At 37.2% G+C, this 27920-nt stretch overlaps 2 long non-coding RNA genes across 2 annotated transcripts in view; one reads left to right on the top strand and one right to left on the bottom strand.

The window, feature by feature from the left end:
* Window positions 1-27920, bottom strand: part of LOC147844617 (uncharacterized) — a 341112-nt gene that overhangs the window by 81778 nt on the left and 231414 nt on the right. The gene's annotated exons all lie outside the window — the stretch shown is intronic.
* On the top strand, window positions 14383-19101 carry LOC147844618 (uncharacterized). The gene is made up of 3 exons (XR_015942244.1): window positions 14383-14627; window positions 16602-16894; window positions 17011-19101. It is a non-coding gene; the product is annotated as an uncharacterized LOC147844618 (long non-coding RNA).

Raw genomic sequence — 27920 nt, 5'->3', positions numbered from 1 at the left:
AGGTATGGTATTAGCCTGGTGATGAGCGCTGCCTGGTTTTCTCCAAACGTAACGCCTGGCATTCACTCCAAAGAGTTCAATTTTAATCTCATCAGGCCAAAGAATTTAGTCTCTTATGGTCTGAGAGTTCTTCAGATGCCTTTTGGCAAATTCCAGGCAGGAACTGGCTTCCGTCTGGCCACTCTATCATACAGGCCTGATGGGTGGATTGCTGTACAGATGGTTGTCCTTCTGTATGGATCTCCTCTCTTCACAGAAGAACGCTGGAGCTCAGATAGAGTGACCATCAGGAAATTGATCACCTCCCTGACTCTTCTCCCCCGATCACTCAGCTTAGATGGCCAGCCAGCTCTAGGAAGAGTCTTGGTGATACCAAACATCTTCCACTTACGGATGTTGGAGCACTGTGCTCATTGGAACTTTCAGAGCAGCAGAAATTTTTACAGTAACCTTCCCCAGCCTTGTGCCTCGAGACAATGCTGTCTCGGAGGTCTACAGACAATTCCTTTGTCTTCATGCATGCTTTGTGCTTTGACATGCACTGTCAACCCTGGGACCTTATATAGACAGGTTTATGCCTTTTCAAATCATGTCCAATCAACTGAATTGACCACAGGTGAACTCCAGTGAAGCTGCTGAAACATCTCAAGAATGATCAGTGGAAACAGAATGTACCTGAGCTCAATTTAGAGCTGCACAGCAAGAGCTGAGAATACTTATGTACATTTGATTTTTCAGGCTTTTGATTTTTAATAAATTTGCCACAGTTAGCTTTTTTCTACATTGTCATTATGGGGTATTGTGTGTAGAACTTTGAGGATATAAACATTTTTTGGAATAAGGCTGTAAAAATGTGAAAAAAGTGAAGCGCTGTGAATACTTTCCAGATCAACTGTATGTTACAAAAACCTTGTATCCTGAGAAAAAACACATTGATTAAAGCTCATTCTGATTCTGAAACCATATTAGATGATGCAAACGCTAATTATACAAGGGTTTAAACAACCAAGCATTAAATGTGCTGCTCAAGCCAATAACAGCTAGTGTGATCAAGAAAACTCTTCATGTCATAAGCTATGCAAAACAGAAATATGATGCCTAATTTGCGAATAAACCATGTTTTTTTTTGCATACCATAAATATTACTTGCAAATACATTTGCATTTAAACTCTTATTTTGATGCCATAATTATCACTGTGGCGTCAGTGTATTAATAGCTTCATCATCTTATATAACTACATGTTGAATGCATTCTTGATTATGCACATGAGACACATTTAGCCACTTAGACTTCATTTTTTTGACTAATTATTGAATATTTGTCAAGCAAATCCTGTAAGCATTTCTTCTGATGATGTTCTGCTTGCATTTGCTCTTGTGCACAACAAAGCAAAGTCATGTTTTAATCAGAAGTAGCACATTATGTTTTAATTACCTGAACAATGTAAATCTCGACAAACACCACAGCTTGCCTTGTTCCGTCTGCGAGCAGAAAAGAGAGACAACTGTCACTTCCGTCACAATCTGAATAATGCATGGAGTGTGGAGGATACGGACAGCCCTCCTGCTCATCTCTTATTCTGGAGAAGTGATGTCTCTTTCTCATGCACATCACTTAAAGTCAATCAATCATAAAAAAGTGGTCCTGCAGCACATGAAGGGGAATATTCAAATTTCGTTGCATTTGACTGTCACTTAATGTAGGATTTGTTAAAATGGCACTTTGCTCATCTGGTAAAATAAAATAAAATAAAATAAAATAAAATAAAATAAAATAAAATAAAACTAAAAAAATAGTAATAATAATAATAAATAAATAAGTAAATAAATAAACAAATAAAATACATAAAAAAAAACAAAATATTAAAAACAATTAAAAATACAATAAAATAAAACAATAAAACAAAACAAAACAAAAAACAAAACAAAATGAAATGAAATAAAAAGAAAATAATAATAATAATAAAATAAACAAAATAAATAAAATAAAAAATAAATAAATAAAATACATAAAAAAACATAAAAAACAAAACAAAATATTAAAAACAATTAAAAATAAAATAAAATTAAATGTAATAAAACAATTAAAAATAATAAAATAAAATACATAACAATCTATATTAAAAGCAATTAAAATAAAATAATAAAATAAAATATATAAAAACAAAATAAAATATTAAAAACAATAAAAAAAATAATGTCATGTTCAAGAAACCAGTCTGAGATGATTTGCGCTTCATGACATGGTTCGCTATCCTGCTTGAAGTAGCCATCAAAAGATGGGTCATAACGAGATGGACATGGTCCAGTAGGCTGTGGCATTGACAATGCTCAACTGGTACTATTGGGCCCAAAGTGTGCCAAGAAAATATCCCCCACACCATTACACCACCACCACCAGCCTGAACTGTTGAAAGAAGGCAGGATGGATCCATGCTTTCATGTTGTTGACGTCAAATTCAGACCCGACCATCTAAATATCGCAGCAGAAATCAAGACTCACCAGCACCAACAACCATGCAACTTTCAAAGTCACCTTTCTTCCCTATTCACATACTCAGTTTGAACTGCAGCAGATAGTTCATGTCTACATGCCTAAATGCATTGAGTTGCTGCCATGCGATTGGCTGATTACAAATTTGCATTAACGAGCAGTTAGACAGGTGTACCTAATAAAGTGGCCAGTGAGTGCATAATGCAGCGCTTTCAGTTTTTACATGGCATGCAGATTTGACATTATTAGTTGCTTCAAATGCATTGATGATTATTTAATTACAAACACTTTAAAGAGTGATGGACTGAATTATGTGATGTTTTCATCAGCTATTTGGACTTATTAGCTGATGAAGTGAATGCTAAAATCCATTAAATCTGCTCTAATAAAGAATCATTGTTACCTAAAAAATTAGGGTTATGTGATTAATGTTATTCTTATAGATAAACTATTAACATAACAAACTGCATAAAGAAACGTGTGACCAGAAAAAAATATCAAAGCTTTAATCATCAATGATATAATGTACTGTTCACAAACTGAAGCAGTTACCATGGAAAGAGCGAGAGAGAGAAAATCCAATGAGTCAGAGGTTATCATCTGGGGTAAACAGTTGGCTAATGGAAAAGCATCTTAGCAATTGATTGTGATCAGTCTGTGTTTCCAAGAACAGTGTGATACTGATATCCCGAGCCCACATCATTTTCTGAAAGCCCTCTTGAGCTTACTAGACTAAATTAAGTTAGTTAGGCCACAGATTAAAACAACGCAATAACATCTCGCCATGATAGCGGTCGACTCTTGCAAGAAAATTGGACGCTTTTTGCTGTGCACGCTAGGTGTTTAGTTAAGTTTGCATAGAAAGCAAGGCGAGCACTGCACAAGGGTGGCGCGCAATTGACTGTAAACAATGAATAAAACATATGGGGACAGAAAAACTTTTAAATAACGGAAGATGGAAGGGAAGTAATTTTCTCCGATTAGCATGATGGAAACCACACACTGTCAGATTAATGCAGCAGCAGAAAACAGCAAAGCTATTACTTGGCGGTGAGCTCTATGAATCCCAATCAAACACACACACATAATCACACGTACAGATGCAGTTCTGAAGACCTGTTCACATTAAATAAAAACAATAACTACAATAGCATCCATGCCAATGAATGATCATCTGATGATCCGAAGTTTTACTGTGTGTGGCTTTGAATGGCAGAATTTGCTGAAGCAGAATCGATTCTGATTGGCAGTCAATCAGGTAGACACCAGACGCAAAAACGTGATTAACAATACTGTTCTGTACACTACAATACATAAGCCTTTTTCTAAACAATGGTAGAGGGCCAATCACAACAGACTGACCTATCAGAGAAGAGCAAGCCCATTTGATTAATTACAACAGAGTGGTCTATGAAAGCAGAGTAGGGGCATCTGACCAATCAGAGAACAGAAGGGCCATCTGATCAGTCACAGCAAACTATTCCATCTAACCAATTAGAAAACACTAGAGCCATCTGACATAATTCCAACAGACTGCTCAATCAGAGCAGAGTAGGGGCATCTGATCAGACACAAAACACTGGGTCATCTGACCAATAAGTAACCAGTAAGTAACTGGTCTTGCAGGGTGATGCCTTTAATTTGATTGCTCAGTGGAAACGCTCTTCTTGAATGCATCAAATTAAACTCAAATGCAGGTACAGAAGACAACCGGAGCATCGAGAGCAAAATACACAATAGTAAATAATAATCCTGCTTGCGTCTTTGAACAGTCTCTCAACAAAAACGACTGAGATTGGCTGTAACTATCAGCGCTGTTCACCGTGCATTGACACAGACACTAAAGAACATCTGCGACTACCTATCAGGTGATCATGCTTTCTACTTGACCAATAAGAGCACAGCAGGGACATCTAACCAATCAAAACCGACCGACCAACCAGACAGGAGTCAATAATCTGTTTTTAGAGAATAAGAACGTACTTTTGACCATGTCCTAAAGTAAACCGATTGCAGGAGAAACAAAATGATGAGTCTTTAAATTAGCATAAAAGTTGTATCTCTTTATTGATGCAGCCATCGTCCTTGATACGAGCAGGCTTTAAAGCAGCACACCGACATGCCTCTATATTCAGGTGGATAAATGCACATTTACAAGAAGGAAAAACACCGCAATAACAGGCTATTGAATTACAGAGCATAGCTGAATGGCTTTCAATTCAGAGGGGTGACAGAACAGGAATGACGCACGGTTAGGTCGAGCCCATGCAGCGCTTTCATTTTTCATTGCACACAAATATAATCTATTTCCCCAGCTTCAGTGTTTCGGCACATCAAACTCACACACGGATGACTTGAAGGACAATGAAGTTGCAGCTTAGTTGAAAGGAAAAATAAAATAGTTTGAATACTTGAGCATCGCAATGAACCCGACGAAAGTGAACTGAAGCTGCTGTGAAGTCGACGCATGAGTCATTTCACCTGGAGATGCATCACACACACTGATCATGTGAAAATGTGTGTGTCGTGAATCATCATCGAGCTTTGCTTTCGCTCTTCTTCAGCAGTGGCATGCCTGCTGCTGGGGAGAGATGAGCAATGCCATAACCACAGCGGAAAGCAGATGCTAAATATTCATCATAAACACTGACTAAATTAGCTACATTATTAATTCCTTCATTAAATATTTGCTGAATATTTATGTTATACACTTGCAAAATGCTGATTGTTCAACCTACTTATTTAAAATGAGCCAAATCAACACAATTCTTGAGTTTTGTAGGGACAACTTCATTGTTTTATGTTCAATCTGCTTTAATATGTAAAAATTCGTTTTTTAATTTTTTAATTAATTGTCACGAAACTTCAAAACACATTTTTTGAGACGTTGACAGTCAAATATGTGTCCCACATAGCTAAAAACACTATAAGACACATATATTTCACACAAAAAAAGTCAAAATTGGTTGTTTTTGTTTTATTTTGAGCTAATTCGTTCTTTCGGTTTCGAAAGTAATTTTGAAGCCACGTCACGGCAATTAGATCTTTGTGTGAATTCCAGCATGTAGGCTGGATGTTAGCACTGGCGAGTACATGGTGACGTCTTTAAGCTTCCAGCATTAATTCATGAGAAAGACTTGGCATGAACCAATCAATGCACTCTATTGTGTATGAGGGGCTTTTTCATTAATATGCACGATAGCTTCGAAGACTGTTTTGACCTGTTACAGTGTTCAGATGGCAGAGAGACGCCACGTTGTGTTGCCAAAACAAGTGGAAGAAGAAGATTTTTTTGGAGACATGGGTCATCAGTGTTGCGTTAAAAATGTGCCAAAGGTTTTGTTTTCAATTCCTCGCTATGAGAGCGCAGCTGGACTCAAGTCTGGATTACAGTGCTCTGCTATCACGCGACAAAAATACGTTTGTAAGAAGCATTTTTTTTTGAGAGATTTTCACATGTGGAAATTGGTGAAATTCAGATTTGCTGCTCGTCTTTTCTTTAAAAAGACGCAGTTCCAGTTGGTGTTGATTGTCCTGTCTCTACGGATTTGGTAAGTTTGTGATCAATGTCCTTTGTTTATGTTTATTCAGAGGCAAAGTTAGTTAGTTTCATCAGCAGTACTCTTTCAGTTTTTAACGACACACTTTAGTCAAATTGATTTAGTTACTGAGCTTACAGTACGTTAATATCACTACAATATTATAGACTGAAAGATCTGCTGTAAATGCTGCTCTTCGAAAATACCTTAAATTATTATCATCTTGTAGAATTGCCCCCGCATTTTGTGAAAGGATAGTCTACACACACAACTTTCTGACGCTACCCACTGAGTGCATCTAAGTTACAGAGAAATGTGGAAGGTTTTTTTTTTCTCCCATACGCCATGCCATAACAAACATTCCATTAAAACAACACTCTTTCAGCAGTTCTTCCCATCCAATATCTCGTTTGTCACGGTGGCATGAATGTTCCTGAATGAAAGTGAAAGTGTCAAACTGGTGTTAAAGTTGACAAATTAATAACTTGGCAAATAGTTTAATTACTGATGTCCGTGTAAACATAGTCACTGTCTTTCTCCCCTGCATTGTTTTGCCTCTGTGAAAATAAGCATGTGCTCGAACAGAAACTCCCCTTTTCATGCAAACCCTTCCCTCTTTTGCCACTCAACACTCCCACCTAATCAAAGCTGGACTCTTTCCTGATTCACCCACTTTCCTGACTTTTTTCCAAGCTAGAGGTGTGAAAACATCCTCCTGAGACAGGGGGGTTTCATGGCTCTTTAATTAATGTGTGTGGGGTCAACATGAAGGAATTGTGTGCATTCTATACACGGTAGCTTTCCATTGATGAGCATCTATTTTTTTCCAAACTTATGATAATATTTTTAATAAGTTTTAATGGAAGGGCATCCACCACATAAAACATACGCCAGAGTTATTAGAGGTTCATTTCGCTCTGGTGACCCTTGATAAATCAGGGACTAAGCTAAAGGATTGTTAGTGAGTGTTTTTAGACAACAAAATCCCAATGTGTCAACCTAAAAGAAGAGCTAAGAAATCTATTTTTGGTAGAATAACCCTGACTTTCAATAACAACTAGGGATGTTGTCGTGAGTTTTCAACCGATTCAAATATGTGACGATTCAAATCTGTAGAAATGTTGAATGAATCACGATACATTTTTTGAACAGAGGGGGCGCTGTGTTTACAGACGTAAGCTCGCTTTTCCTGCACATCAGGGCCGAGCAAGAGGTAGGGCGGCAGAGTGAAATGACAGCAGTGAAGTGTGCTAGACAAACACAAATTGTGCGCAAATACTTAAAAACAATGACAACATGAACAACAGCAGAACAACGGATTTGATGCACATAAACCATCAGCACAGTGAAAAACTACTGCTACAGATGTATATACGCATATATGAGTGGATTGGGGGCGTAGTGGCAGGATATAAAGTCTCTCTCCAAGCTAAAACCAAAAGTTGGCATCCCTGTTAAAACAAATATATACATTTATTTTAAATTAATAGTAGTTTAATAGTATTAATAGTAAGTAAATGAACGGAACTTAAACCCATAAATAAATATATACTGTAAACCCCCTGCCATTCTACTTTCCCTCTCACTATATATCTTTTAGTTTTAGGCAGCATTTTATTAAATTATTACTATTTATTTTCACTTCAGGTTAGCCAGTCTCTTCAAAAACCCTCAAGTGAAGGATCCAATTGAAAAAAAAAAACACACACTACAACATCAACATTACTCGCACATTTCCCCGCATACTTATTGACATTCTGTTATGTAAACGCTTCATGAACTGCCCACTGAGTCAACAATTAGCCTTTACTGAATCCCCAGCTCCCAGCGAACGCAGAAAGACTCCAGTCCAAGTCAAAGACTGACCTTGGTGCAGATGCTGCATCTATGAGCAATACTAATGTAAAGACACACTCCGAAATGACTGGGCCAAACAAACCTCGCATCTTATTCCCAAGTATGAAATAATAAATTCAAACTGAATACATTTGCCCGCTTTAAGCCGAGACACTGCAGGCAAAATCATGCAGCTGTCAATGTTGAGATTTTGGGCTGTTTCATGAAGATTCTAATGTCACGAAAACATAATAAATACAACTTTAAGTGTTTCTATGTTTTGTAAGTGATTAGATATTTTTATAGGCTGTTTTAAAGTTACAAAAAACTATCAAATACATAAAATGTATAGTTATATTCATATATTCTGTAGGTGTTTACAGATGGATATGCTCATACATAATTTGCCTGATTACACACTGAAAATAAATGAATCACACTGAAGTTTATCATTAATTGTTTGTAGCCTTTTTTATTTAATTAGTGATTTTTTCCCTCTGAATCAATCTAAATCTGATAAAGTTGAATACTATTAGATTTAACCAGTTAATAGTGACTATGGTATAAATATATCTACACCCAACAGTCAACTTCATCAAATGTAATGAGTGTAGTTAACTCAAAATTGACTGAAATTTAATTCTACTCATTTGAAAAGAGCTTTGGACTCGGCGTTGAAGGTAATGAGTTCATTAAATACTCCATTACTTCAACTTAAATGGGTTAAGTTCACAGTACTCATATTGATTAGTTTTTAACTCAAATGGTTTGTAGCAATTGTTTTCCTCAAACGGTTTAAGTTGCCTTAACTTATTGGGTTTTATAGGACTCAGTTGGTTTGAGTTCTCTTCATTTATTTGGATCTGACATGTTACTAAAGGGAGAGGCGTTGCGGACGAAAGTGAAGAGCGAGGAGGGGGGTGTCGTGGAGAGGCCTGTTCCGGCACAAATTAAGCCCTGATTTAATTCTATGAACATTTTTTTTTCTGGCAGCTCACAGTATTTTATTGAATTATTAGAGTGATAAAAGGAAATAATCACAATGACTGGATGTAATGTATCAAAACAAAATGAAACAAGACAATTTCGAATCTCACATCCATACAAATGGTAAAATTTTTGCACTAGAAATATACAAATGTTTGTAACAGTTAAAACAGTACCTTATTTGCATATTTAAACACTACATTTTAGAAATGTCTAATAATATGTATATTTTATTGCAAATAGTGAACTGGAAAATATGATGATAATTATTATTATTTGTTTCTGTACACTGTAAAAAATGCTGGGTTCCACACAATTGATTTGTTTTAGGGACAACATGAAAGTCATTAAATGTATGCAACATTGGTTATCATCGTATAACAACATCAAGTGTATTGTCCCTGTTAAATAAACAAGCAAAAAAAAAAGTAACTTATTAAATTGCACAAATTTATGTTGATTGAATATAAAAAAATTATATTGTCACATTAATTGATATTCAACTCAGTTTATGTACAAAGCAAATAAGCAAACGTCAATTCCTTATCTGCAGTGTCTTGACTTAAAATAGCAAAAATGACTCTTTCAGTTTCTTCGAGATGACAGATTCTTCAGTATGTGATTATACAGCGGTTTTTAAATGATGGGAATGAGGACACAATCTGAGTGACTGATGTGTGATGGACAGAAGTAGAATAGACGGGGCAGATCGACATCCTCAGTGATTCTATCAGGCTTTCTCTCAGCGCTGTGTTGGTGAAACGTTACTCACTGATTTTTAATAAAGCGCTTGTTATTTTGTAAATCGGCGGTAATGGCCAGGAAGAACAATTTGCCTCGAGAAATGACACATTATAGATGCAACAAATTAAATAAAAAAGACAAACTGGTGATGGGAAGGAGGACTTGAATATCAGATTTGCAAAATAAAATTGGTTAATTTAATAAAAATGTCTCTACTGGGGAAATATTCTCAGTTGTAAAACACTCCAGCTCAAGAGTGTAACCCCACCAAAAGAGGAAAATAGGCCTTGTATATTTCCTTAAGTCCTACAAGACTTTTTTGCATTACATTTAATTTACAAAAGTATTTTTCTTAAATAAATATTAAATATGAGTTAAATGTCTAAATGTAATGTTTAGATTTTTTTTTTTTGGGGGGGGGAATTAAATTGAAAATTTGAGTGAAATAATTTTCCATTGTCATCCATACTTATTAATATAATATATATCATTCAAAATTTGCTGAGAAATAGGTAAAACACATTTTAAAGTTTTATAATTAGTATTTTTTGTTCTGCACTGTGTGTATATATACATATATACTACCTGACAAAAGTCGATCTCATTTAAATAATAACCTGAGTTCTGGTTGATCATGTGGAAAAATGGCAGAGGGTTGATTTTTCTAATGAATCATCTGTTGAACTGCATCCCAGTCATCACAAATACTGGATAAAACCTATCGGAACCAGCATGGACTCAAGATTCTCACAGAAATCAGTCAAGTTTGGTGAAGGAAAAATCATGGTTTGGGGTTACATCCAGTCTGGGGGCATGCGAGAGATCAGCAGAATAGATGGCAACATCCACATATCAGCCTCCACATCAAAGTTCCTGAAAGCAAAGAAGGTCAAGGTGCTCCAGGATTGGTCAGCCCAGTCACCAGACATGAACATTATTGAGCATGTCTGGAGTAGGATGAAGGAGGCAATGAAGATGAATCCAAAGAGTCAAGAACGCTTTCTTTGCCATTCCAGATGACTTTATTAATAAATTATTTGAGTCATTGCAGAGATGTATGGATGCAGTCCTCCAAGTTGATGGGAGTCATACACAATATTAGTTTCTACTGCAGCATGGCTTTATATTCTATACTGGACATTATTTCTGGTCAGTGACAAGACTTATGTCTCAGCAAAGTCAGACCTTACTGTCCCAATAAAATAATTAAAAAACATGTCACTCTCACCTTCTTATTTTGGGAAAATAAGCGTAATTTAGAGGCCTTTGCCTCTAAAAGCCACTTCTCATAACAAATGATCAACTAGACGTCATGTTATTATTTGTTGTTCCTAAAACTTGAATAGGCAACAAGACTATTGTCAGGTAGTATAGTTTAAGCAACAATTCTGGCTATTAACTGCTGGCTTTTTACCCGGCAGGTATAAAAATAATAACTCTTCATTAGAAAGATCTTATTATAATCCTACCTAATATCTAAATCCGACTACTGCCTTACAAGCTATTAATAAGAAGTCTAAAGTCTTAGTTAATGATTTGATAAAAGCTTCAATTGAACATTAATACAAAGCATGGCTGAAATTACAAACAAAAAATCAAACTCTAAATAATTCAAAAAGACACTTTTAATGGATATAAATATGATCAATAATGATTTATGAAAAAAAAACAAGCCAACTTTTATATTAACAGGCAAAGCAAAACAATTTCCATGGCTCCTTGCCTAAGGTCTTATAAAACTATCTGTGCAAAAGACTGAACATTAATTCAGTAAACAGTGAGCACTGAGTGAGAACTATCCCTTTAAGAGGTTAATGAATATTTAACATTACAACCCAGTCTTATTTATCACGGCAGAACCAGTGCCAAACCTTCAGGTTACAGTGCTAGAAGCGTAACCACAACAGCACAGAGCATTAAAAAGTACACAGCGGTCTAAATTTAAAGCGTTTACTCAGTCATTAGTCGACCTTGGTAAATAGATTTATACACTGGCATCAATTACAGCGCACTCTTTAATCGGTTTATCCTGGTCCAGCAGTGTGGGCTAAAGCCTGGGTCGCATTTCCAGCTCATCGCCACACGTCTTGTGGATCTACGGGTGCAGAACGGGTCTGGGAAGAGCCTCCTTTAGGCTGTTCTTTCCCCAGATTCCCTTCTGTCACAGTAAACACCCAAAACTCGGCTCGTCGGCTGCTTAATCTCCCCGACAGCCCAGGCATGACATCCTTTCCCTCGGCTCTCGTTGCTGACATTCTGTCAAGCCGTCCGCTCAGTGTTCGCACCGCTCACGAGTTTCAGGCATTAGAAACAAACTCCCAAAAAAACGTTCCTATGTCTGGAAGCAAACAGAAGGACTCTGGTGCGACCCTTATTAAATTAACATCCTGAGAGCCAAAATCTAAATTGTAGACTGTAAAAAATACCTGTTAATTAACAGTTCCAGTATTTTGTGGTTCATAAGTTTATGTACAGCTGTGGGTTGCATTATGAGATGTTGATCTGTAGACTTTTAATGTTGAAAATTCAACTCTACAGTTGAACAAAGAGACTTCTATTGACATTATTATAGTTTGAACTGATATAATCAGTAGTGGAAAGACTACTGAAAAATCATACTTAAGTATAAGTACCATTACTTGCCGAAAAATGTAGTGAAACTAGAGTACAAGTATCTGTTGTGAGTATTACTCAAAGTATGAGTAAAAAGTAGACTCCCAAAAGTACTCAAGAGTAGTGAGTATTAAGTATTACGCTGTAAAAAGCTGATGCATTTACATGTAATTTGTGGATGAGTGTAAACGTAACATTCTGTAGTGCATTAATTATTGCCCAGAAGGCGCACAACATCGTAAGGCATTGATATTAGGTTCAATGTCAGGTCCAATATTTAATGTCTAGTCATTATCTAAGGGCAATGCTATTTTGATGTCTAAAATCAACATCAAATGACGTTAATTTTTGGTTGATTTTAGGTTGTGCTAGAACAGGGGTGTCAAACTCAATTCCTGGAGGGCCGAAGCCCTGCACAGTTTAGTTCCAACCCTGCTCCAACACACTTAGCTGTATGTTTCAAACAAGCCTGAAGGACTCAATTAGTTTGATCAGGTGTGTTTAATTAGGGTTGGAACTAAACTGTGCAGAGCTGCGGCCCTTTAGGAACTGAGTTTGACACCTGTGTGCTAGAAAGTCCAATATTGAGAAAACATCTTAAACCAACATCACATTGACGTCAAATACCAAAATCCAATGTCTGATGGACGTCATAGTGGTAACGTTCACACAACGTCAAGCTGTAACATCATTAGACGTTAATATTTGGTTGATTTTAGGTCGGACGTTGGACATAGACGTCGGCGTGACGTTGAGTTCTGACGTCAACCTAATTTTCATTTCCAAACAAAATGCATTGTCCCCACAAGGTTGGGGTACAACTTGTGCCTGCTGGGTGTTTAAGGCCATTTCGGTCTTCATCCAGTAGACATCCGTGATTAGTTCACCAGTGACATGCTTCTAAACAGTCTCTGATTTTGGACACATGTCTTGAGGTAGTTCATTATGTGGCGATTTACCTCTTTACTTCTATGTGCGATTTGATTGAACAGGAATTACAGGACTGAACGTCCTAATCCCCAAAAACAAGAAAAATAAAACTAGTGACAGCAGGTTGAAAGTGAGTAGTGGAGTACAAGTACCGATACTGCACTAAAAATGTATTCAAGAGAAAGTAAAAGTGCACATTTATAAAACTACTTGGTAAATTACAGTAATTTGCGTATTTGTAATTTGCTATTTTACAACACTGAATATGAAGTCTGTAAAATAACAGCAAATGTACTGGCAGTTTATTGCAATGTTTTGTAGCATAATAACAGCACCAACCCAGATCATATATCCCTTTAAACTATTCAAATGTTAATAAATGTCACTATTTTGAACATTTCTAGGTTTAAAGCTGTTGGAAGAAAGATCAAGGTCCAACAATGCAAATCTAAAAACGAAAATAAATGAAAAAAAAAAAAAAAAACACGAATCAAAAAATGCGGGTAACTGCTAACTTATGGATATTTTTTACAGTGTAGGTCTTAAACTGGCTTAAATGTATTCATGTCTGTTAATCCTCCCGTTGTTTTCCAGGATTCTCTTATTTTCACATCCATTTCCACATTTCAGTACAGAAGGAACATTCCACTATTCATGAGGGCCCTCAGTTTTGAAAAGATAATAACAATAACATAAATTTTAAGTAATAACATTAAAATCATAATGTTATAGACAGATTTTACCACGTATGATAGAACATTTCTAAAAGAATTATGACTAATATAAGTTTCTTGGCATTGGTCAGGGCACCCTAATTCCTCAGGGCCCTAAGCAGCTGCTTACCTCGCTTATTGGTTAAGTCCGCCCCTGCTAATAGTATTGACCTTAAAATTGTTTGCAAAAATTAAAAAACCAAAATAAAACAAAAGACTTTCGCCAGAAAAATTCGTATTATAGAAAAATACTGTGAAAAATTCCTTGCTCTGTTTAACATCATTGGGAAATATTTAAAAAATGAGGGGAAATCAATAAGACTTTAATTATATAAAAAAAAAACAAGGTCAGGGTGAGAAAATAATTATAGAATTGACATTTCAGGGTGAACTATCCCTTTAAAAAGGTCTTAAAATATCTGGCTTGGTAAAACCTACAAAAACCCTGGTTTTCTACCACGCATCTATATACGACAGGCTGTGAAAAGGGCTTGTTTTGCCAGCAAATAGCCTGCTGTTTCACCCAGTGATGTGAAGGCCTTGATCCCAGGCTGTGGCGGTTGGCAGACGCTCTGGCAACTTCCTCACCCATTTTCAGGGCCTTTTCTGATCAACATCAGTCTTCTGGCAGAGACACAGAGCCGCTGAGAGCCTCTTCTTACACGCACCGTTAGGCTGGTCCTGGAGACGTCCAGTTCTCTGTCCACCGAGAGTCTTCTGGACTCATTCAGCCTTGACATATACTGAGGACGGATACCAGAGGGAGCCAGGTAATATTGTTCTAAAAGGCTGCATTATTTATTTTTGCGTTCATTTCTGATTCCACGGTCGTGTTTTTGAAAACGTGGTGCCGGACTACAAACTGCCAATGCTAATGTTCTGGAAAAATGCTTGTGCTTGTTGGAATCGTTTTTCGGATTTAATAAGAGTGCTGGAAAAAAAGAGAGAGAAAGAGAGAGAGAGAGAGAGAGAGAGAGAGAGAGAGAGAGAGAGAGAAAGAGAGAGAGAGAGAGAGAAAGTGGCCCTTGAAACGAAGCATTTGCTTTCTTTCTTAAGAAAATACAAATCTTATATCTAAAATAAACATTCATTTCTTTTGTTTTGCCTTAGTCCCTTATTTAACAGGGGTTGCCTCAGCGCAATGAACCACCAACTATTCTGGTATATGTTTTTTACAACACAGTACTGAAAAATATCTATAATATCTAAATATTTATTTGTAAGAAAACAATTAAATGCTATCAACTACCTACAGTATAAAAAAATAACATAAATAATAATAATCCATCCATCTATCTATCCGTCTGTCCGTCCATCTATACATCTATCTATCTATCTATCTATCTATCTGTCTGTCTGTCTGTCTGTCTGTCTGTCTGTCTGTCTGTCTGTCTGTCTGTCTGTCTGTCTGTCTGTCCGTCCGTCCGTCCGTCCGTCCGTCCGTCCGTCCGTCCGTCCGTCCGTCCGTCCGTCCGTCCGTCCGTCCGTCCGTCCGTCCGTCCGTCCGTCCGTCCGTCCATCCATCCATCCATCCATCCATCTATCTATCTATCTATCTATCTATCTATCTATCTATCTATCTATCTGTCTATCTATCTGTGTGTCTGTCTGTCTGTCTGTCCGTCCGTCCGTCCGTCCGTCCGTCCGTCTGTCTGTCTGTCTATCTATCTATCTATCTATCTATCTATCTATCTATCTATCTATCTATTCCTTGTTCGTTTTAGAATTTTAGACAATGATAGTTTATTTATACATTATTTATACAGCCAAAGTTAGTTTAGTTAGTTAGTTTATTTATATAGCACATTTTTTTACAACACAACGTTGCCCAAAGTGCTGAACACAATCAGTACTAAAAATAAAATCTGCATCACATATATAACAAATTAAAGCATAAGGCAAACCCCTCAACATTAAAAAGGCTCAAATACTAAAGAACAAAGATGGCGTTTCAAACGCTTTTTAAAAACAGGTAGAGTTGGAGCATGTCTGATGTGGGGCAGAAGCCCGTTCCAGAGTTTTGGGGTGACAACAGCAAAAGCCCGATTCCCATTTCGCTTACACCGGGACCTTGGTATAGATAGAATAAATTTATCAGAAGACCTCAGTGACCTACCAGGATTGTATACGTGTAGCAGGTCTGATAAGTAAGATGGTGCCAGATTGTTTAAGGATTTAAAAACAAAGATTAATAGTTTAAAATCAATCCGTGACCTAACAGGCAGCCAGCCCAGAGAGGAAAGAACTGGGGATATGTGCTCGAACTTGAGTCCCTGTCAGAAGTCTTGCAGTCGCATTTTGTACTAATTGCAATCTATTTGGGGCATTTTGACTAATACCAACATACAGGGAGTTGCAATAGTCAAGTCTTCCCAAATAAAAGCATGGATCACCTTCTCAAGGTCATTAAAATGAAACGACTACTTTTGCCACAAGTCGTAAATGGAAAAAACTGGATTTAACACTGTATTTACTTGTTTGTTAAATTTCAGACCACTTTTTGACCAATGTGATTCACAAAAACTAATTCAGACGAAGTCAAGTTTTTTTTTTAAATACAAATAATAAAAGAATACTACTACTACTACTACTACTACTACTACTACTACTACTACTACTAATAATAATAATAATAATTAAAATAATAATATTAATAATGATAAATGCATGAAACTGTAAAGGTTTAAACTTGGATTTAAAAATTACATATAATTTCACTAAAGTGATCTTTAAACTGCTCACAGACCCCCCAGCAGAGCAAGTGCTGAACCCTAGAAATGAATTTGGTCTTTTAAAGAAGTCTCCTAGAAGCCCTGAAGCGCGTAAGTGTATGTGCAGCTTCCAGAGTCTCCCAGTCACTCCGACTGACAATATGAGACAATACCTTTGATCCTCCATCAAGACTCTTAGACACGGAGACAGACGCAGGGCTTATAAGATGTCTGGCTGGATGACTAGCATTTCAAAGGGACACACAAGCTCACGATGAACACAATCGTATTAAATGGAAAGCAAGTCTGTCCGTACGGCATCACAGGTAATAAGTTCCTCTGCGAGATGGATTTATTGCCCACTGTTACACACGCTATCTCAGATCTCAAATTATTTTATGTAATGCAATCCTTTCTTTTTTTTTCTCCTTTCCTCCTCAAGACCACTTTTAATCAAGCAGACAACCCGCGGAGTGTCAAAATTACTGCCAAGAGAAAGGACATTAAGAGGCTTTCTTCGGAAGGAGAAAGAAGAGCTAAAAAAAAATCAATATTCAAACGCAAAATGAATCTGACTAGACTGTGAACTTCCCTACGAACGGCGAAGGGAGTGGGATATGAAAGATGACCTGCCATGAAAACCCGATATCCTACAATGCCATCTGTCAGAGCTAAAGGAAATAATGACAACGACTAATGAAAGCTGGATTCGGCAGAGGTTTATATCAACAGAGAAAAAAACTTTGACTGCTGACTCAGTGCAAAGACACAGTCCTGATTAGCTCTGCGCTAGTTAGGCAGCGAAAAACAATTGATTTCACCGCAGCTAATGGGGGGACATGAGCATTTTGAGGGCTGCAGGTAATCAGACAAACTGGAAATCTATTTTTATGTAGCGCCGGCTTGTTTCGCATTATGACATAAGAGTCTACATTTCTCCAGTTGCAGGTTGTGATTGTACTCTGGATAACTCTGGCCACACATCCGTTTGGGATTACCATGCATTTACCATACCTTCCACGTCTCCCATATTTCAGGCTCATCTCCCGCCACCCTCCGTTTTGTTATTCCTCTCAGAAAACTCCAGTAATTTCCCTCCCCACCTATGTTTTAAAACATAACATTACCTCTCTAACAGAAATACTTCAGCCATGGTGTGGGGTCGCCCTTCCTCCAGCGTGCAAAAGCAACTCCAACACTGATTCAGGAGTTTAAAAAGTTTTAATTCAGCATTTGATTTTGCCACAACTGTGACAGTCTCACGTGCATGTGTCGCTTATCTAGACGTGCACTCGCGGCAGGCATGCACACGCTAATGGCGGATATGCGTGAACAGAGGTACGCAAAAGCCCAAATTTGCATTTGCTGACAGACAGTTTGAGTTACTTATCGGAATTATGAGAGATGTCGGCCCGACACTATTTAATTGGATGAACATTTTTTAGTTTTATGCCTTACCCAGAATATAAAAATACATATAAATACATTTAGATCACTTACTTTAATCGTTACTATTGGACTGTGAAGAGACTTTCAACCATCACAACAAAAAATGTTTCTGAAGACAATCAACTACTGCACCTTTAAGCTTCGTATTTAAAAGTGTGAGGCATTATAATTAAGTTGAAAACATTTTTTTCTAGCTCATGAACAATAAAAATGTCACACTGTAAAAAAAAAGAGTTGTTGACTTAACTTAAAAAAGTGAGTAAATCTGGTGCTTTTAAAGAAATATATTGACTTTAATTAAAAAGTGAGTAAATCTGCTGCCCTCAAACTAAGTAAAATTAACTAAGCGCATAAATATAAAAACTAAGCTCAACTTAACAGTTTCAAGTTACAGCTGGTTTACTCACTTTTTAAACTGAGTAATTGAACTGTAATTAATGAATTGTTTATGAATTCTTACAGTGTAACAAGCAATCAGAATTATCCTAATGAACTTGAGCATTTAAAGTTACAGATTACAAAATTAAAGCACATGCTCAAATTAAACAGTCCTTTACTATGGGTTGGTGTGAATGTTAAACATTATAGTTACCATATCACTCTTGACTATACTCAAGACTCGCGCTCATTATGGATATGTACCCCTGTATACATTTCTGGAGAGCGCAAAATACACCCCAGGATGTACATTTTTTTGCAGTTTTTGTTTTCTCAAATCCAACAGAGGCCACTATGTATGCTTTTTCAATTCTCAAATTTCTCTCACGAGTGCCATTCATGCATGCTGTTCTAGCGTAAATCTACCAGAGGCCGATGTCAAATGAGCGACCGATAGCTCTGGCTACATTATTCGTGCTCTCCAGAAATGTATATAGGGGTACATTTTCACAATGACCCTGTGTTCCTACTCAAGTATTTAAAATTTATTTTTCCTCCATAAGAAATGAATGAAACAACTTTACAAAAAGCATACGAGAGCCGTAAGTCGCCGGTTGCATTCAAGCTAGAGAATGTAAACCATCCATCCACCCTGTCATGACGGTGAAGTTAATCACTGCAGTTTAAGAAAAAAAAAAAAAACACAGTCTCCTGTCTGACATCATACAGACTGAGATAAGGTGATTCTGAGCAACGGCCCTCCAGGGTCTCCACTAAAAGCTCTATATTTCATTTTCGAGCTGTATGTAAAGTCAATGGCCTCTAAAATAAACTGTCAATCCACGACAAGCTCCTTTGTCACACTCAGCGAGCACAAACCCCTTTTCTCTTTTTTTTTTTTTGTCTTTGGGTCTTGTTTTCTACCTATCCTTAGATGGAAGATAACAAAAGCACCTCACACGACCTCCCTTCCTCCTTCTGCCTCCATCAGAACAGCAGATTTCAAAATTGATCCATGTCATCCAGACGATTTCCATTTCAATCTATTTTTACACCTCGCAGAAAGGAAGGCCATTTGCACCGGGGGAATCACTCATGTGTTTCGCTGCGAATGATGATAAATTGAAGGGCCTCGGTGAATAACGATATAAAAAAAAAAAAGGATTTTATAAGTTACCATTCTACTCACATTGGCTTTTCCTGTAATGCTGTCAAGCTGAATCACGGCTCTGTGTTTTGCACCGAGTCACACGTGGCATGAGCTTGATTTAATCTGCGCATTAGATATTTAATATTAGCCATTCAATACATGGTGGCGGTGTGGGGAGAGCGGGAGGGGGGGGGGGACACAGATGTTTAGCTTGCATGCAAAGTTTAAATCACTTCGCCTGATGCCTTTTCCTAGAAATAATCCGTGCACCAAGGTCAAGGGTATAACAGATTTAGTTTTTTACATCTACATTTAAATATATGAATAATATGAATATGTATTTGTGTGATGGATGAGTGTTTGTTCGAGCTCGCGCACCTTTTTCCAAAGATTGAAAGATCTCCGCTTCGCATGTGTACATTTGCACTATGAGATAAATATTCATCAAACCATTCCAGAATCTTTGCACGCAGGATTTTTAAAAGCTCGAAAAACGCCAAATACATCAATATTGTAAGAGTTCTGAATAATTTACGCAACTGTGTTACACTTGGTGCCTTAAAAGTGAGACTTGTTAAAAATGGTAAACATTACAAAGAATTTCTGAGCAGATTTTCCGAGTATCTAGGTCATTGTCGAACGTCTAGTTGATCTCTAGTTATTCCGGTTTCAGATAGAAGTCTCGGTTTGAACGAAGTTTGATATTAATTTTGAGTACTGTCAAGTCATTTCAAGATGCAAAAAGAAGCCGCATTATGTAATATTGCGCTGGATTATGGCATGTTGATCTCTGTTGACTTTTGATGTTAAAAATTCAACTCTGCAGTTTAACAAAGTGACTTTTATTGAGTCATTTTATGTAGTAGTGTCACGGTCACACAATGAGGACAAGGAAGGTCATCTCTTTTCGATTTATACAAACAAGCAGTGAATTAATAAACAGGAGAAGCAGGTAAGTGATAATCTTTGCAGATGAGCGTGTGGATTGTTGTTTACGATGTAAACAAGGAGCTTCAGTCAAACAGAGCATAAAGTAATTTCCCTTAATGATAGCTTGTTTGCGAGAAACTTCAACAGGAGAAACATTCATTGGAGAGCGGAAACATCAGCGGAAGAAGGTGAGTCAGGGAGAAGGTAATGTGAACCATCTGACATTGATTCCAGCCACTGACTGACTGGAATTGCTGGGGTTACATGGGGATCTGGTGATTGCTGGTGCAGGTGTGTCCTGTGAGTATTCAGGTGAATGTGCTTGAGTGTGATGAGAGGTGGCAAGAGATGGGGAGAGATGATTGGTGCTGATGGAACGTGATGGTAAAAGAGAATCGTAAATCAAGCAGCAGGAACGAGCCGGGGAAGTCACAAGAAGTTTGAAATAATATAATGTTTAAGAAATAAAAAATAGAGAATTAAGTCTGTAAAATAACAGAAAATGTACTGGCAGTTTATTACAAGGTTTTGTAGCGTAATATACAACACCAAATCAGACTCAACTCAAAACATTACTTTAAAGGGCACCTATGGTAAAAAATCTACTTTTCAAGCTGTTTGGAAAGACATGGGTGTAAGTATAGTGTATAGATCGTCATATTGGGGTGATATAAACACACCCAGTGCTTTTTTTTTTCAATTTAACAACATAAAAATGGTGGGCCAATTGCAGCAGTTGTTTTTAGATCGACCGCAACTTGGCCTAGGAGTGTGGTCCCCCCGTCCTACAATATTGATTGACAGGCGCATCACCATCTCCTCAGTTTGTTGTTTCATGTCCGCCATTTTCAGCGTGAGTCAAAGCGATGTCACTAAAGGAACACCCTTGCGCTATTTTTAGATGCAAGGCTCATTGGGCTCAACCCAAGATCAACATTCATCACATGATCGCTCTAATTGGAATTATTGTTTGTAACTTAGTTTGTTTGTAGGTAGGTTTTCAAACGTCTACCTTAAACTTTAGCCGTTTGCATTTCTCGTTGTCACAGAAGCTCCCTGTGATCTTAGCTAGGTGCAGCTGGAAAGTGCGAGCGTGTTGCCTCATGTGCGTGTCCTTCCATTGGAAATAAAATAACGAACTTGCCTGCAGGTCGCACACCAAAAGCGCTGCTCGGCGATGCTTAGCGTCGCAACATGCAGCATCATGCATTTTAGAATTCCAAACATAGGTTTCTATCAGGGTACACACATTGGCGCTTCAAGTCGATGGCTGTCCGCGGCGCCCAGCCATGATTCGGGACACTTCATATTTCTGCCGCGCCACAGAGCTCCATCTGAATAGTTTAATTTTAAATAACATCCGAATGTGCGTGTCTGGTGTGCTGTGAAGCAGTTCTGAGCAGCGCATCCGGTGCCTCAGTCAAAGGTAATTCAGTGTGCGTGGTTATTAGTCTCGGTGTACAAGCTCGGAACTTTAAACTAGCACACAGTTGGCTGTAAAACAATACAAAGACACAAATGATTGTGTACTCTCAGCTTGGTCTATGTCCGAGCCATACATGTACGGCTGAATGCCGGTCCTCTCACTCATGTTGCTTCTCTCTGTCTGCCTGTCTGTTGCCAAACACAAAGCGAGGAAGCTCTTGGCTCCGCCCCCTTGTTATGTTGGCTGGAAAGTCAAAACTAGTTTTCATGTGAAGCAACACACCCCTAAAACAGCGAGCGGTGTACACATTCTCAAAATAACACTTAAAAAAAATAAATCTGAACTGTGTTTTGAACTGAACCTAAACTGGCACACTCCATAATATTAATATTAAATCTTAAAAAAGGGGTAAACTATGTGTCCTTTAAACTATTAAATGTTAATAAAAGTCACATTTTATGACTTTTCAAGGTTTAAAGTTGTTGAAAGTAAGATCAGGTCCCATAATTCAATTTAAAAGCATTATTAAAACCGCATTTACACTGCATGGTTCAAGTGACTCAATTTTTTTCTCCCATGTGGCACAGATCGTATATAGCCTATGTACGTGTAAGCAGGAAAAATCTCACAGATTCCAATTTATTAAAATCAGATTCAGGTCTTGTTCATATGTAGATATGAATCGGATCTGTCTCCTCGTGTCTGCAGTGTAAGCAGGTAGATCGAATTTTCACCAGTCAATGTGAGTCACGTGTCATTAAAAACCATAGCGAATGACATCAGCTTTGACGCTTTCATTTCAGAACATACTTCAGCAGTCGCAAACCTGAAAATCTCTTACAAGCGGACTAAAAAAAAAGCGTATATATTGTCATAAAGCACAAGTACACAGGAACATGTCTAACTCTGCAAAATCCGGACATGTTTTTTTTCTAATACAAATTTTACAAAAAGGATTTCATTAAAGTCAAGTAGAAACGAGGCAAATCCTGGTCTGATTACTACATTTTGTAATTAGAGTTAAAATAAACATGACTGACAAAGCGTGCTATACCAACATCAAATCTGTGGCATTCATTAACAGCGAACACACCATTCATAAATGTTCACCTTGAATGCACTGTACATAGGGGTTACCGAAATGAACAGATTCTCAGAGAATAAGCCCTTTCCAAGAAATGTCACACCTCCTCGAGGGTCACTACATGAAAAAGGCATCAAAGCAATGTTTTTCTGCAACTCCAACAACAGAGCTTTGCACTACCAACACCAAGGTCACGGCTTTTATTGCCAGGAAAAAAAAAAAGAATTGATAAAATTTGTACTGTGTGGATGTTAGGCGGCATTGGATAAAAGCATTTGCCAAAGGCATGAGTGTAAATGTTGCTTACAATAGTCCCAACTAATATATGCTTCATTTCTTCAAAATGCTTACTTGAAAGTAAATTGAGCTGGGAAATGGGCTGGGAAATCGTGCCATTACACACACACACACACACACACACAAAAAGGATTTTTTGCATGTAACAGATGTTCAGCATGTAAAAAAAGTACCTCACTTTAAATGGTGTAACTGAATGTATTATAAATATTACTCACAAACCATCCTTTGGCTTAGTGTCGGTGTGCGAGCGAATTAAGGTAAGGATCTAAATGCAGGTTTAATATGAATAGTTGTGTATGCAGGCAATAGTCAATACGGGAGTTGCTGGTACATGGACAATCCAAATCAAAGACATAATGGTCAAAAACATGGCAGGCAAAACAAATAGCAACACTAAAAAACAACGACTCAGCTATGAATTGGTGAATCAGTGGTGTATAAGTCATCTAAATGATCAGCGATAACAGCTGTGTGTGTGATCAGAAACTGGTGTGTGTAAAAAGGCATGATGGGATTTGTAGTTTGCTAATATAACATATGTTGTTCACCAGTGATCTGCCAGCATTATTATAAATATATGTTATACAATTACTTGTTTAGGTTTAACGTTAATTCACTGTTAATCTAAATCTTTGAGCATTTCAATTGCAAGTATTTTGTATAAATATCTGAGGATTAATGTTTGTAATATTGGCTTATCAAGGTATTTGTGTATTCTGTACATGCTTTAATTTTTTTAATTTATAGCTATTTTATTATTTATTAACTTTTTTGTAATTTATTTATTTAATTTTATTAAATTTATTTTTAATTTTATTAAATTTATAAATTTATTTTTATTTATCTATTTTTTTCTCTCTTAGATAAATGTAATTTCAACTTATTTAAAGAGTAGAGGTGGAAATAATATTGTTAATAATTAAAATTACTTGTAAAAGTAATCTGTAAAAGTTAATAATGAAAAAAGTTAATCAACTGGACTTCAATAGTCAACCACAAGCAAAACCATTAATAATACAATGTCACTTCATTGTTTCTGTGGTATTTGTTATGAATGTACTGTAGTTATGATGCATTCACAACAGAAAGGCACCAAAAACCCTAATATAGCTTAACAACAGAAATAGTATGTATTTATTAGAGGACTAAGGATGAATAAAACGACATTCATAACAGACCACAATTTGATATGAATATCTTTAATTTCTGCCACAATACCATGTTCAAGTTTAATCCAGAGCTTCAGACTGACTAAACCACAGGTGTCAAACTCAGTTCCGAAAGGGCCGCAGCTCTGCACAGTTTAGTTCCAACGCTAATTAAACACACCTGATCAAATTAATTGAGTCTTTTAGGCTTGTTTGAAACCTACAGGTAAGTGTGTTGGAGCAGGGTTGGAACTAAACTGTGCAGGGCTTGGGCCCTCCAGGAATTGAGTTTGACACCCCTGGACTAAACGGTTGCATTGAGTGACTTTTTACTTGCCAGTATGGCACTACTTTTCTAGGTCGCTCTGGTACTGCTAATGATACTCCAAAGTGATATAATGTTGATGATTTGTAGATTGAAAAGTGTTCTAACTGGATCATTGCACTTAATTGACTCCTGTTTTCCGCATTGGTGTTGTTGCCAATATCTGAGCTGTTTCATCAGGCTTTAACCTTTTTCATATCACAGAAACATTTGTTTGAATCAAGGAACTCTACTCTGAAGAACATGGATGGGCAAATCACCCTGATTCCACCAAGTAGAACAAGTTCCTGGATTAACATCTATGCTGATCCTAGAACAACATTCCAGTCAGCCAATCAGATTTAAGGGACATGTTTAGGCTTAGGGTTAGGTTTATGCACTTCTATATGATTGCTATTCAACTATTCTCCTCTGATTTTGAGACTAATTTACAGTTATGGTTGGGTTTAGGGGTAGGGGATAGATATGGATTACATTATCCAACAGAAAATGATGTTCCAGGATGGATGTTAATCCAGGATCGCATCATCCTTCGCAAAATCATGAAGTGTGGCCAAATCACCCTAAAACAAAAATGAGATTATACAAATGATACGGATTGCTATTAGATCACGTTGAATACAACGTCCTGGTTTGTTTCCCATTTCGGCATGCTTAATGTTGATTGCGTAGTGTGTAAACATTGTATTGAACTTTATCGCAGATATGTTAGCATTTTATCGAGACAATTTAAACGCTGATAATTACCATTATTGCTTTATCGCTGGCGCTGAATGGGAGTGCTAATAGATAGCTTTCTCCAGTGATTACAGAGCTCCTTGTGCTACATTAAATCATGTTTTAATTACGAGCTGATGTAAAAATCCTTCCGGTCCCTGATTAAACATTAGTCTCCCAGTGGACCACCCTAGCAGCTCCTCAAATAACTACAGCAGATGATAACCTGGATTCGCCATTAGAAGCGTCACATTTATCCTGAAAGTATTTTTTAGGGTGTTTTATTGACTTAAAATTAAGGAAATAAGATTTTCTAGCTCCACAAAACCAATGAGAGCTTGACTCATCAATACTACCCCTTTAAGAGTGAATGCCTGACCAAATGTTTCACACAATGGCCTTCCAAAAATTGCTTAAAAAACCCTCCTCAAGCACAAACCAGCCTTTATTCTGAGGTGTTCATGAAAAGAGTGCCAGGTTTATCTACATAGCAGTGAAAGGCAAAGTTTGCCAACATCGCTGAAGGTACACAAACGCTGACAAACATTGTCCTGTTGTCTGTTTGGGAATGTACTGAGAAAACGGTCTGTGTTTGTATGCTGAAGTGAATGGTGTTGTCTGGTTAAATTGATGAATCCACACTGATGCGTTTATTGGAGGCAATAACTTTGAGTGCTCCTTGCAACGACCCTGTAATTTTCCACAGTTGATGTAAAGTTCGAATGAATGATGAACAGAACGAGCTGGACTATTGATCAGATCCTCACGTTCATAGTTTGAAGAGAATCCTACATCTCTCCATCCATCCATCCATCCATCCATCCATCCATCCATCCTACCATCCATCCCTCTCTCTCTCTCTCTATCTATCTATCTATCTATCTATCTATCTATCTATCTATCTATCTATCTATCTATCTATCTATCTATCTATCTATCTATCTATCTATCTATCTATCTATCTATCTATGTAGTTTTCAACTAACTGCATTTAAAAGTAGACACTTCAAGCTTTCTATAGATATATGTCGCATGTCTGTGTTTTTTGTTTTCGCTGAGTTTCAGTTCATTTTATTGATGCATGTCTAAAAATCAGTTTGCGAAGAGAGAAAAGAAACAACACAAACACTGTTTATGTTTCTAATTTTGCAAAAGCACACACTTTTGTTGTTATTATGTGTACACAAAAAAGGAGACACCTAACAGATTCTAATGGTGTATAATAATGGAGCAAATGCAGCTGCCAGAGAACAATATAAACCATATCACTCCAATTTCATCCTAATACACTGGCTGCCTGTTAAGTTCCGCATTGACTATACAATATTGCTTCCTACCTATAAAGCTTTAAATAATCTAGCGCCTGTTTATATAACCGACCTTCTGTCTCTCTACAATTCAACCTGCTCTTCAAGATCTCAAAACTCAGGGCTTCTGGTAGTACCTAGATTAGCAAAGTCTACTAAAGGAGGTCAAGCCTTCTCATTTTTGGCTTCTTAACTCTGGAATAGCCTTCCTGATGATGTCCGAGGCTCAGACATACTCTCTCAGTTCAAAACTAGATTAAAGACCTATCTTTTTATCATCATTCCATCACATAATGGTACATGAATGTGCTCCACGCTGGTGAGTGGGTTTGACAACCACCTGTAGAACTCCTCCCGTCCTAATGCACCAGACATTTTGTTAGGAAATCTCATATGCTTGACATGTTTGTTTATATAACTGCTATTTTTATTTATAGCACCGTCACCACTGGCTTGCTTGGTTTGGGACTTGTGGAGCTGCACTTCGATGGATTTGCTCTTCAATGTTTGGACTTTTAGCAGTGAAAATTAAACCACACTGAACTGAACTGAACTTCAACTCTGAAAACTGGACTGGCACATTTTTAATTTACTAAAACTTCTATGTTAAGCTGCTTTGACACAATCTACAGTGTTAAAGCACTATAGAAATAAAGTTAATTTAATTTAATTTAGTATAACACTTATATGTGTGACTAAAATCAACAGAGTATTCTTAGTGTCTTTTGCACTGATAAGAAAAAAACGATGCTGGTTACAGCGGCGTGATCGGGGTCCTCAGAGGGTTAATTGTTTGTCCATTTCTTCCATTAATTACTTAATTCATTCTTCCAAACCTCAGTCTTTTGTGCTGTTTTATAAATTAGTGTTATTAACAAACTGTACTAGTTGTTTGCAGTGTCTATGAAAAATTCCCTTTGACAACGCGGCCCTTTAAATAAACCGTCCTGTGCAGATCTAAAGGCAGAAGCAGGACTATTTATTCAGAAAGTTTTGCCGTTAATGAAGCAGGGACTCGGGCCGCTCCATCCGGACTGCGAACACCTTCTCCTTTAATCTTTATTTATTTAATGAGCACCTCGACGCCGCACTGTTAGTAATTACCCCTTCTTTCTCCTCCGAACTCCTCAAAACATGA

Source organism: Danio rerio, chromosome 4, assembly GCF_052040795.2.
Source record: "Danio rerio strain M-AB ecotype USA chromosome 4, GRCz13ab, whole genome shotgun sequence".
Lineage (NCBI taxonomy): Eukaryota > Metazoa > Chordata > Actinopteri > Cypriniformes > Danionidae > Danio > Danio rerio.
The sequence above is the reverse complement of the archived record's forward strand: the minus strand, read 5'-3'. Positions and strand labels throughout refer to the sequence as shown.